This window comes from Ambystoma mexicanum, chromosome 2p (assembly GCF_040938575.1).
Source record: "Ambystoma mexicanum isolate Mex_15411 chromosome 2p, UKY_AmexF1_1, whole genome shotgun sequence".
Taxonomy (NCBI): domain Eukaryota; kingdom Metazoa; phylum Chordata; class Amphibia; order Caudata; family Ambystomatidae; genus Ambystoma; species Ambystoma mexicanum.
Window position 1 is genome coordinate 1091898944 of NC_090923.1, and position 12725 is coordinate 1091911668.

Here is a 12725-nt window from a genome sequence, read left to right on the forward strand (position 1 = left end):
AAAGGCCAGTGTTGGGGGATGTAGACAGTTTGGGAATTTTAGTTTAGGGATCAGGACACCCCTTTTCCTTAAAGAAACCGGGGTTAACAGGAAACAAAGGATTAATCAATGACATTACAGGCTATACTTTTTTAGAATACACTGGAACTGGGTTTTGCTTCTTTCGAATGTTAACAAAAATCACCCCAGGTGTTTTGCTAAAGGGGAATAATTAAATTAATATTCAGTCAAATAGGCTAAGGATCTACACAGTTTGCCCACCCACTAGTGGAAAAGAACCCGCCAATGAAAGGGAATTAGTTAATAACATAGATCCCCCCCCCCCCCCCCACTGACCTTTTCTTGGACAATCTACTTACTTCTGGACATCTCTGGGCTTGGCACTCAGGGATTGAGCAGCTCTGCTTGTAGGGAAAAGCAGGATTCTAGCCAGCACTTCAGTCAATTGGATCCCATAGCATTTCTCTCTCTCTGTCTGCAGTGAAGAATCACAGCCTCTGATTGTTTGAGTCTCTCCAGCAATATTTTCACCTAGATGAAACTTCAGCAAATCTCCTTTGGTAATTTTGGCAGGTGTCTCTTGGTAATCTTTTTTTTTTAGCAGTTCTCCCCTCTCTTAAAGTGCATCCACTTTATATACCAGTGATGACACAATCAAGTTTCAATATTGGGCAATGCCCTGCAAGAATGTTGGCACTTTTGATTGGTCCTTCACATTTCTCTCCAACCCCCAAACCCAGCCCTTGTCTAAGGATTGTTTCAGGAGTATAGAACCGAAATATTGCAACTCCCATTTGAAATTCACATTTTTATTCTATGTCAATTTCAGCCAGAAAGTAGCTACATGGCAAACGTTTGTAATTCATCAATCAATGCCATGGTTGATATATATTATTCTCCTCAAGACGGATAATTGAATCTTACTACCGATTTGGCACCTTATTGCTCTAGCATAATGAAATATTTCACTGTTTATACCAAAAGTATAATAGTTATGAACATGCAATTTAAACCCCAGATATCTAATTGTACCCTCCATCAGCTTGCTAATCTTAAATTCAGGGCATCCAGAAACGCATTTTAGCTTGCTATTGCAATTCCATAAGTTGCATGTGGATAACTTTTATTTCCACAAAATCACCCTGAAATTATCTTTAAATGACATCTTCCATAAATCTGTAACTATGACCATTCGTCAATTGCTGAATAAAATCACATGTCCAGCGTAAGTCTTGTAATAACCAGGATGTAGGAAGGAGCGCCAGAGTAGAATGTGCTGCATACAACATTAGAAATGTGGCCTGGAACATCTTCATATTACTCCATGTAACTCCGATTTTGCATGTCCATCTAGCACAGCTGAGTAGTAGTCGATACGGGTGCTCTGTAACCTGGAAAACACTCATGCTACTAATGTAAAAGTTCATGGTGGTATTAGACCCACTGCCTCCGCCAAATATCCACAACGAAGAAATAGAAGTCTCCAATGTTGGGACTGTTGTGTATTCCCTGATGAAGATGTGGCCCAATTTTGCATAACATGGCGAAACCGGTCTGTCTTGTTAAAAAGAACATCTGGAAATGGGATTGTGAAAATGAAAAATATCCATTCCAGGGGAGAAATATATAAATTGTCAATAATTGTGATGTGTTTTTTCAAACCCTATTTGTGTGACTGTGAAAAGTGGATGCAGATATGGACATGTTTGTTTTCATTGAGACATTATGCCCAATGTGGATGTAAGGGCTAATTGTTTTTTTTCATTTTCCTGCATTAAATTATAGTTTTTGATTTGTTCTTGATTGACTCAACATATTAGTTAAATATATGTCACTTTTGTAAATTGTATCCTCCCGACTCTTTCTTTCTGAAAAAGCTTTTTTGTATTTCTCTAATCCAGAGAGTGGGGTTGCCTGCTCTTCAGTTTGTTCAATGTAAGTCTATGACCACATCATTAACATATATAGGGCCTGATTCATGGAATTATTTGCACAGTTAAAAGTGACTTTGCACTACTGAAAAGTGACTTTGCACTACTGACACAAATCCTGAAACATGTAACTGTGCAAAGTGTATTGTTGCAGTACAAAATGAACGTTGCCCTGACTTTGCACAGTTCCATGAATCAGGGTTTGTGTCAGCAAAGACACTTTCAGCAGTGCAAAGTCACGTTGAACTGTGCAAAAAAGGCTCTCTGAGGAGCCTACCTTAGAACATAGGCTGCATCAGGGAGACTGTACCCCATATTTCCTGAAAGAGATGATATGGTTGCCCAAACGGGAGTTGGGAGGTCGTCCAAGGATGTTGGGTCTTGGGTGGGGGATGTGGCAAAGGGCATGCCGGTTGATGGACAAACCATCCCCATGCACCTCGCAGATCCCACTGGTTACAGTGGTGGGTACAGAAAAGCAACTAAGGTTAATGATTAGGAAATACTGGGAACCGGTGGGAATAGCAGCTATGGGGGATGTGTGGCAGGAAGGGAAGATACTAGAATTTGAGGAGCTGATGGAACAAACTGGGTTGAGTGCCGGACAATATATTACGTATCATGGGATGGTGCAGCGTATTAAAGACACCTGGTCTGAGGTGGAACTGGCAGAGGAACCGGACACCACACTGGATATGATATATGACATGGCGGAAGGGGGGCACGAAACATCTAGAGTGTATGAAATGATGATGACCCAAGTGGGCAAGGAGGTGGTGCAACTTAGACTGGACTGGGAAGAAGAAGTGGGGGACCCGATGAGCGATGGGATGTGGGAGAGGGCACAAGGATATCATAAAGTATCGAGAAATGCCAGGCTGCAGCAGATACTGTTGTACATAACTCACAGGGCATACCTGACGCCACTGATGATAGCTAAATTTAAAAACGCCGGAAGCCAAGTGTGCCCGAAATGTAATGAGGAAAATGCATGGATGGTGCATATGTTCTGGGCATGCCCACTGATAGAGAGATATTGGGGGGACATAGCACAGAAAATGGATAAGGGGATCTGTATGAAGGTGGATACCGCGTGGGCTTGTTTGTTGGGAGGGTTCCCCAGACCGCGTAAGCTTAAACATGTGAGTAAAGTGATCTAGCATATGTCCTGGCAAAGAGAAGGATTGCAATGGGATGGGAAGCATGTCACAGGTCCAAAGTGGAGACATGGTGGAGGGACTTGCAGAAGTGGGCGGAGGCAGAAACAGTGGCATGGCAGGAAGCGTGTAAAGGGGACATAGAGGGAGAAGCGGAAGCCCTGTCGGGTTGGAGGCAACTGATAGCAGAACTATTCGGGCCCTCGTATGATGGACCAAGTGATCGTGACTCAATGAACGCGGCGGAAGAGGACTCTCTACAGCAAGAGGTGGAAACTAACAATGTGGGAAAGTAGGCTCGGGAGGGGGGAGGGACGGGGAATACAGTGGGTGAGAACATAATAATGTATGTGTATATGTGAGCAAATTATGCATCCACTGTAAGTTTGGTTTGGGTTGTTATTTTGTTGTTTGAATAAAATCAACAAAATCTTTAAGAAAAAAAAAATACCATTAATCGGGCCCTTAATATTTTGTTTCACATCATAGCTCTTATTTCTCTGCAAGCATGTGACCAGAGCATCCTGGGCTGAACGTTTTTCTAAGCTGGAGTAAAAGCCATTAGTCTCTTTGTTCTTAAAGGCTGATGGGTTGATGAGATCCTTATCAGGCAACCGACTGTTCACCTCTGACCTGTAATGCTATTAGGCCATACTGACATCTGGCACTTCGCCCTGTTACCTGAAGTTGACCACTATTTTGATCATAAAACCTTCTATTTTCTGGGATTTGTCAATGTTCAGCATCCCTTGATTGTGCCCCTGTTTACACAGCCCCTCCATTCATTCCAGTCATGCAATGGCTAGGCCATTTGTCCTGCTGAGAAATGAACATTCAGAGACAACAGACCTGGCAGTGGGGGGGGATGTTTGTTTTGCATCCATGGATAAGTCCGTCCCATTGACCAGAATGCTGTACTTTGCTTGTCACAATATCTTTCTTTGAGCATGAAGCCTTCCTTATAATATGTTAATTTGGCAGCTGAACACTCCACCTTCATTTACAGTTGCAAAATACACACACTTCAGAACATTTCAGTTTCAGTAACTTGATTTGCACAAAGCAATTTTTATTAATGTTGCCCACTTTAATGAGGGGCTTTGTATAGGAAGATCCACTTTGTCACCTTGAACATTTTACTTGACTTTAACTCTCAAATGCGAAGCCCAGTTTTTTTTATTTTCCAGTGTTCACAGCATTGGGTTTTTTGTTGCAAACTTTAATTAGGGGCTTCTGTATAGGAAGGTGGGCCTTATGTTGCTTTAAATGAAAATGTTACTTGGCTTTAAGTCTCACATGCAAGGCCCAGTTTCCTTTATTTTCCAGTGTACCGCATTTCAATGTGTGGCAGTTTCAGTGAAAAATGATGCATTTATCTCTCAGCCAGCCAGCAATATGATGTGCCTTTCCAATCTGCACTCTGATTACATTTTTCTTTAAGCTTTTTCTGGATTCCAACTGCACAAAGACACCCACATAGTCTGCCTTAATAGGCCCATTTTCATTGTGAAGGTTTTTGAAGGCTGGCAGGTCATTTATCCAGTCGGCCTTTCAGTTATGTTTTTTTGGGCCTTTGATTAAACCCCACAATCTGTCCGTAAGGATTGACGGAATAGTGCCTAATATGCAGATCTGTGCGTGAGGATGGTGGGATGGTGCCTAATCTGCAGATCTGTCCATAAGGATTGATGGGATGGTGTGATGGGATGGTGCCTAGTTTGCTGTTCTGTCTGTAAGGATTGGTGGGATATTAACTATCCGGTTGCAGTGATTGAGATGTGCGGCACAGTTATTTTTCCCAAGATTGGATGGGGGTTATGCAGATCTGTTCTTTTTTGTAATAAAAGTATTTTTATTACAGTTGTTATCATGATACAAGTTGTGTATGCATAACATAAAGTAATAAAGAAAAAAGAATTGGTAAGCAAATCGAAGATATCAGTAGAGAGGTTCTTAATGACTGGTGGAGGGGCAGGGATGTAGACTAGTTTGGAATGTTTGGATGGACATGCAGCTGTGTTCTCAATTATTTGGGGCTCTTGTATCACTGATTTTGGGGGAAGGCAGGTCTGTTCTGAATGATGGGGGCATGGGGACGAAGATTTGATTGTCAGGTTTTGAGTTTCTTTAGACCATATTTTCAAAGACTGAGGATTGCTGTTTTGGAGTGGGACAAGGACTGATTTGCATATGCTCTTCCCCGGTCTGAAAGGCTAAAAACACATGATTTGGAGAGTTTCCCAGAGCATTGCCAGTGATTATGACTTATTAAAACCCTTCAATCCATCCCTTTTCAGTTTTATTTCAGTGGATCCAGCTTCACAGTAAGGGTCTCATTATAATACCATCAAAGTGTGTTAACCTCCTCATTTAGAGGTTAGGTTAAGTCCCTATTATTGTATCCCATTACTGATAGGTTGAATTATGGCATGCAGTAATTCCTTCTGGTCCAATACCACCATTGCAAGTGGAGTTAATGCTGCCACTTACAAGCAGGACGATTTTTTGCTACATGGGTGTTGAAACCTACAATTATGCAAATCAGCAAACCAGGTGGTAATCCGAAATGCTGCCTATTGTACCATAGAAGCATTACTTTTAATGAGGACCAAAGTGGCTCATTTCGATCATGCCTGAATGGCTGTGCAAAATATTTTGATCATCTTTGTCATAGGTCTAGCTGGCTCTTCCCGTGAATTTGAATCCATCTCTGCAGAAGTGTGCAGACAAGGACGAGAAAACCACACAATACATTGGGTTTCTCAAATTCAGGTGATATCTACTATGCACTGTGAGAAACCTAGGGGCGTCCTCACATCTACTCCCCCTTGGGTCCTCTTCGCAGGAGGCCAGGGAAAGTCCATCACTTTCGGATCCTGACCCTGGGGGCGGAGAAGCGAGGGAGGATCACCTGGGTGGGGTTTCCTTGGGGATTGGGAGTGTGATGTCCTTGGGGGAGACACGGTATCCTACATTTCCATTTCAGGGGCAACCCTCTATCCCAGTCGCAGTTACGGGGTATTGCTACCCCTGTCCCACTGTCCAAGAAAACATCAGGAGATGTTACCAATCTAGAAGAACCAGGAAGAGACCGAAGAAGAGAAGGTTTAAGGGTGGGCCAGGCGAGATATGATATTCCTCTTTTCCATCTGAAAACCAATCTAACCTTCCCCCGGCCTTTATGTGCCATTGTAAAACATCTCCCCTCATTTTCCCACACTTTACCTGTAACAGTACTGGGACGAGGAAGAGGCGACTAGGAGTAATGAACACTAGTTACTCATCTCACCACTCTAGTACTGGGACGAGGAAGATGCCTGTAAAGGACTGTGAAGGTCAGGCATGCCCCTCTAACTACAGTCAGGCAAATCTAATTGAGAGCTCACACCTGCAACCTGTCCAGTGATTTCAGGTGTATGAGAACAGAGGAAAAGAGCAGTGTGATGACGACCAACAGGGAGGCCTGTGTGAGACCTTCCTATGAGGAGACAGCCGTGGTGGGTCCTGAAAGGAAGCCAGGATGCCGGCAGACGACCCAGAAGACATTTGGAGCCCAGGGCGAGATGGGCCGCAAGAATTGCCCAGGTGTGGGAGCCTCCGTGGTTGGGAAACAGCAGCTGGAGCGGCGGACCAAGGAGAAAGAAGAAAAGGAGCCATCCCTGTCCGTGAACGGGAAGCAGAACTGGCGGCGTGTTAATGCAATTGTTCATTTGTAATGCGCCTATACACTTGTGTGTCTCAAGGCGCAACAAGGCAAGGGTCGGGGTTAGGCGGGAATGATCCTACTAGGCTTTGTACATTCAGATTGTGCAAGTGCTGGTATTTATAACGCGCTTCATACCTGAGGTCAATTTTAAGCACGGATACAGGATTCAAACCAGTGTTGTTCAGTGTGGTCTTGCTCCCAAGACCTGCGCTTTGCCACTGAGCTATTCTCCCTCATCCATCCGGCGTGTGCAGAGAAGCACCTGAAGTGCGAGCGGGGCTCGCAGTTACCGGGCAAGCCTGCCGATGTAGCCGAAGCGGAGCAACGCAACCGCCGGAAAGGAACGCCGAAGACCGGTGAGTGCAGGGGAATGTCACTCGAAGCTGTTGTGCTCCTAGGGGCTAAGTATAACTGAGTACTGCTGTATGAATGAAATAGAATGTCGAATGAAATCGCACATACAGATTGAATTAATCCAAAGCCACAGGTGAATAAGAATTAATGAAGTCAAATAACGAATAACGAATATTGAATACCGAACTGAATTAGAACTTTGTGAGATAAATACAGAAATCACAGAAAGGTGGGAAACAATTAAGCCCACCACAGAGTGAACTTTGTGAATAAATACAGTGTGGCAAGACCAAAAACTGACATAGGATGTGTGACACAGTGTGGCAAAGCCAAGAGCATACACAGAAGAAGCCAGGAGAGTGTGAAACTACACATAAAGCCAAGAGGCAACACAGAGAAGTTAAGTGAATGTGAATATGTAAGAACCTGTGTGGGCTGAAGAGCCTAGGGTTCCTGGTTGCTCGACCTCTGATGGGTGGACCGTGTGGTCTGACAACTGCACCTATACCAGCGAACCCTTAATTGTGAAAACCAAAGACATTGTGAAACAAACCAAGAAAGAGCACTTTCAGTAAACTATTAATGCAATCCTGAAGGAGGGTCAAGTTGACCTGGTGTTGTGTTGAACATTGAAAGTCTGAAACCAAGTTGCTAGGTGAAAATCTTGGGGTAGGGAACCCCTGGACATGATGAACCGCGATGTCTTGAGGACGGAGCCCTCAAGACCTCTTTCTTTGGAACTGTGCTATCTTCAACTTGGGGAAGGGAACCCAGAGGGTTGTGTGGAACTGTGTGAACTTGAGAAGTGTAATCTCGAGACTTGTGGAACTTTCTTGAACTTGAGGAAGGGGAGCTGAAAAGGAAGCTGGGAGCTGGAGGAAGCTCAGAACTTTGTGTTGATTACCATTTCTTTTATTATTGACATCCATAGACATTGTTTAGCTTTAGTTGTGAGGGCAAGGATAGGTTTTGGACACAGACGGACTTTTCAGTTGAACCTTCTGACTCAGACTTTCCTTAGTTTCATTCAGGTGGGGAAATCCCACTTTAGAATAGGGCAAGTTAGGCCTTCAACCAGCCTGACATTTATTTAACAAACCATTTTATTTTGAACTTTTTATCTGTTGTCTGTGTCTTGCTTCATGATGCCCTCACAGCACCCATCAGCAATGACGCCTGCCATTGCAAAAAATCACTGCCACCATTTTTTCATTGATGTCAAGTACTGTGCATTGTATTTGCAAATGCATGAAAACCCTGCATGATCCGTGGAAATCATCTGTTTCCACAGGGAATCGTAATGCCAATACCTCATTGCTTGGAGTTTTTGCTAATAAATGTGGGAGCTTGGTGGTGTTGCTACCCATCGCTGTGTTGAAAACTCAACGCTGGTTGGTGGTGAGTAAAGATCTGGAAACAGTAAATGGTGACAGAAAGACATATTTGGTAACATGAAGTGTTCTTGCAGATGTGTGTACATGTGTATCACTCTGATTTGGCAGCCTACAGATCTGCACGCTGAGATTGGAGGCTCTCCTCTCTTGCTTTGATGAACCAGCAATAGTACCCTCTCGCCTTGCAGGACACAAGGATCAGCTCTGTACGGCCAGTGGACCTGAGGATCTATTCTAACTGGTTGGTCGATAAGCAGTTGTGCTTTCTATGTTTGGAGCATCAAGGGGTCTGCTACTTGTGGTTGGCCGGCTTGCATTTCTGTTTATTATGACTGAAGAATCAGCACATCTGCACTCTGATTTAAATGCCTTACTCTGTACTTTCTCGATGTACACTTTTTGATTGAGTGGGCGTTTTCCTGTCATTGAAAGATTTCAGGATGTTGTGATGACTTGTAGGCCTCCGTGATTGGTTGATAGGAAGTTCTCCTCATTGGTAAACCTAAGTAGCAGCTCTTTGAGATTGGTGAAAGTGATGATCTTCTCTCTGATTGGAGGATGTGCAGATCTGCTCACCGTGTTTGGAGGAGCTGCATATTTGCTCTTTGGACTGAAGTTCATAAGGATCTGCTGACCATGATTTGCAGGCCGTGTAGATCTGCTCCTGGCTGGCCTGAGTGTCTTCTTTGTGCAGTTAGAGAACATGTAAATCTGCGTTCTGCTAATGGTGGTCCCTCTGATAGGTACTTTGTTGTGATTAGAACCCTGCTGATCGGCTAGTGTGACGGTAGAACCTTTATATATTGTCTCTTTGGTTAATGGACCTGCACGTATGGAACATCTTATGCTCTCTGCTGCCATCCAGATGCAACGTGCGTCCGTGTTATAAACATATATCGCTTCTGTCTAACTATGTCCATAATATAATATAATGGGTATTGAAAGCAATTTACACAACCACCAAAATGTAGTAAAACATATAGTATGTTAAGCCTGCCAGGAAGACTAATTTCTATCATTCAGAAAGCTGAAGATGTTTGCCATCTCTCTGCATTTGATCTGAAAAAAGTGCAGGGGCTCATATATTTTCTAACACGCCCCTGACACATCAGGATGGGCAGCTTCCCGCCCACTGTTGCCACCACTCACGGCTGTTCCCCATGCTGTCAACATATATGGGGTTAAAGCTGCGAATTCCACGGGCTTATTGTGGTTGACGGATGTACTCAGTCACTACGGCAGATGTGTGATTTTCAAATACCAATCAACATACACATACAATAATATACTCGTTGTATCTTGCCATGAGATTAAAGTTTGTGTGTCAGTATCTTTAAACGCAACCATCACTTACATTTTGCTCTTATTCTGTAGGTGTTTATTATGTGACTGGCGCTTACGATAATAAAGTTGCCAAAACACCACATCATAGTTTAACTCGGGCTGAGACAATAAGTGCCGGGGCTCAGAAATAAGTGCCAGGACTGAAGGTAATCAAGCCTACTACCCATGTTCCATTCTTAAAGAGTCTCAGTCACAGGGAGGGAGCTGGAGCTCGTGATGCCATGTCCCAGAGTAGTGCCCGGCATGACATGAAAACTGCCTTGGCCCAACAGATGCCGCCCTCCGTGGGCACTCATCTGAGACTGTGAGCAATTCTTCCCATTTCACAGCAGGCCAGTCCCCAGGCAAATAGGTTGAAACTTGTTTGTAATTGCTAAACCTGTTTCAGGGCCAAGCCTCTTTGCCAGAAATAAGATTTGTTCACAGTGGCTCTCCTGTTTAAACCAACAGTTATTTGAACAAGCACTCTGGAAGCGAAAGGTTTGTGTTCCTCCGTGAATACTTGCAGAACCACTCCTGCGGCCAGATTTCGCAAGTATAAAAATTGCACATTGTAACGGCAGTAGCAGGGCGGAGCACTTGGCTATGCCGCTGTAGGCCAGCCTTTAGCCCAATATTTACAGCATGCGTCACTGATGCAGTTTTGTTCAAATTTTAAATGTGAGCACGGGAGCACAATTTATCGTGCAGACACACCTCTCATTTGAGTGGGGCGGCGTCCTCTGAGCCATTTATACCCTCCCAGAAGGCCAGTTGCCTCCCCAAGACTGCATTGGGGCTACTCTCCAGCAAGGTTGCACCAGTCTCCAAAAAAGACTGTTGACTTCAATTGGATCGCCCTTCAAAACATCTGACTTTACGCTCCTCGAGACTAAAAAGGCTGTGGCAGTACGTACATCAGAGGTCGCCAAACAGTTGATCGCGGGTGACTAGTAGCTCGCCTGAGCCTCTTCAGTCGCTCGCACTGGAAATACTGAAAAATAAACACTAAGTTAATTTATTCAATGCTGTGTTTTGCATCCATTTTCCTTGATAGTCCCAATTGCAGGCTGGGAGCTTGGCTGCTGTGCCACATGGAACTGCTTGTAAATTCACGTTCTGCTCCTGCAAGCTGCCTGTAGTACCAGAGTTGGCCTTGTGCGCCCCCGACACTTTCTTGCTGAAGCAAGATGCTCTTGTTTGCCAGAGATGTCAGAGGGGCTGGGGCAGGATCATTGTGACCACGCAATGAAAATATCACAGTAGCACTGCCGCTTGCCTGGAAATGTTCAAAATAATATTTTAAAAATGGTGCAATTTCTTTCATGTGGCTTGTTTCAAAAACCCACTTTTAGTACATTAAGCGATCCATAGACAGGCTGTACAGTAGAAGCCTACCAGGGTAGCTCAGCAGGTTGACAGACCAGTGCTGAGATGTTATATATTCAAAACTAAATGCCGTATCATATCATAAGTGTTTCAAGGCGCGACGAGGCAAGGGAAGCGGAACAGAGAGAAGACAGACAATGATCCTACTAGGCCAGGTGTCATTCAGATCGCGCAAGTGCATGGGAAGAGGGAAGGAGGAAAGTGCGGGGGCGAGGGGAAAGTGCAGTACATGGGATAATAAATAAATAATAAGTAGCATTCGGCCAGCTGGTGGCAAGTGCAATGGTAGTGCAGACATCAGGTGTCAAGTGCTAGTGGTGGAACTGTAGGCGTAAAGTACAGTCCCTAACTGCGGGGGGTTGCCAGGAAGGAAGTGCAGGTGACCAGTGCAGTTTCAGTATCAGGCAGATTTATAAAGAGGCTGTTGCAATAGTCCAGCCTAGAGAGAACCAGAGCTCTGGAGACTGTGAGCTTCTGGGGGAAGGAGAGGAAAGGAAGAATACCTCTGAGGAGGTGCAGCTGGTAGTGTGACTTCTTAGAGATGTCAGAGATGTGAGGGGAGAAGGAGAGTGTGGAGTCGAAGATGACCACAAGGTTTTTAGCCTCACAGATGGGAGCAGAAGGAGGGCCAAGGGAGGCCAGCCAGAGAGCGACAGGAAAGGAGGGAGCAGGTTTTCCAATGAGGATAATCTCGGTCTTACTGGCATTAAGGCAGAGAACATTGGCGGCACACCACTCCTGGGTGGCGGACAGGCAGTCAGAGATGAGGGAGGGAGAAGAGGTGGCTGAGGGTAGCCTGAACATGAGCTGAGTGTCGTCCGCATAGCACTGAAAGCATAGAAAAGTGCTATAAAATGTGTTTGTTCAGGGTATGGGTTGGGCTGGGCTGGTTGCTTGCTTCAGGACGGAGGTGGGGATATTTCTGACCCTGTAGTGAAAATCAAAAGTTGGCACCCATGAACCCACAGTTTAATTTCCTAAAAACTGCTGTCAGCACAACAGAAGCATTTCTTTGTGATTAACCAGTTTGACAAGCATATAACATCTTTATGAATATAACCTGTGCTAAAACACAGAGGGGCACACAAATAACAGTATGTGTGGTGTCTGACAAAAAAAAACATTTAAACGAAAAATAGTGAACGCAAGCAGCATTTTTCAATTTGGAAAGAACATTTTTATTTTATTTATGGAAGTGTGAAATGCACATTTGGAAAACAATAGTGTGCCTAGCATGTAGAAAGCCTGCATAAAGCGCAAAGGAAGAGCACAAAAATTATAGGATATTTGTGTGGTAGTCCAACAAATATCTGTCTTTTTGAGACAGCTACTAATAATAATGCAACAAAGAGGGTTTTGAAGTTCTTAATATAATCGTGAAAGCATATGTTATTCCATCTGTTTAAAGAGAGGAAATAATTGGGGCAAAAAAATATTGGTAAAAATTCAGAGGTTTATAAATATCCCCACC

General features: G+C 44.1%; 1 protein-coding gene across 1 annotated transcript in view; it reads left to right on the forward strand.

Moving 5' to 3' along the window:
• PPP2R5B (protein phosphatase 2 regulatory subunit B'beta) overlaps nt 1-12725 on the forward strand; it is a 574560-nt gene that overhangs the window by 123118 nt on the left and 438717 nt on the right. The window lies entirely within an intron of this gene.